Consider the following 537-nt stretch of genomic DNA (forward strand, 5'->3'; position numbering starts at 1 on the left):
CGCCGCTGCCCCAAATGACAGCTCCGGCTCGAGCCGCGGCGGCGCCCAGGCCGTCCCCGTGACCCGGCGGCGGATCCTTCCCCTGCGGCAGATTCTCGACGCGACCGCTTAAACTTTCCACGAAGTTCTTAGAGGGGCAAGACGCGAAGGAACCGAGATGTTTTCTCCCAGCGGCTGCATCCCCCGCTTCTTCTTGGCCGTAGATTTGTTTCCGAGGGGCGCATGGTAGATAAAGCTCTAGACCTTGTCCGCACTCCACCTCCCCCCCGCCCCAACTTTCCCTGGACCGGTGCCGCCCCCACTGGATGCTCGCTCAAGGCCGGGAGGTGGAGTGGGCCGCTTGTAGGTTTCGTTGTCAGGAGTCTGCAGAGTGTGTTTGATTTTTATTTTTCCCTCCTTCCCTGACATGTGTCAAGGCATAAAGGCTGGATACAGGTCCATTACGTCATTCTGCAGGCCAGTAAGTGTTTGATTAACGGCATCAGATACTCAAGGACTCAAGGGTTCAGGAGCCTAAAATGCTGACGGAGCAACTCT

At 57.9% G+C, this 537-nt stretch overlaps 1 protein-coding gene across 1 annotated transcript in view; it reads left to right on the forward strand.

Moving 5' to 3' along the window:
- CREB5 (cAMP responsive element binding protein 5) overlaps positions 1 to 537 on the forward strand; it is a 427,090-nt gene that overhangs the window by 948 nt on the left and 425,605 nt on the right. The gene's annotated exons all lie outside the window — the stretch shown is intronic.

The sequence above is a fragment of the Carlito syrichta genome, unplaced genomic scaffold (assembly GCF_000164805.1).
Source record: "Carlito syrichta isolate Samal-C Ts95f unplaced genomic scaffold, Tarsius_syrichta-2.0.1 Scaffold314063, whole genome shotgun sequence".
NCBI lineage: Eukaryota > Metazoa > Chordata > Mammalia > Primates > Tarsiidae > Carlito > Carlito syrichta.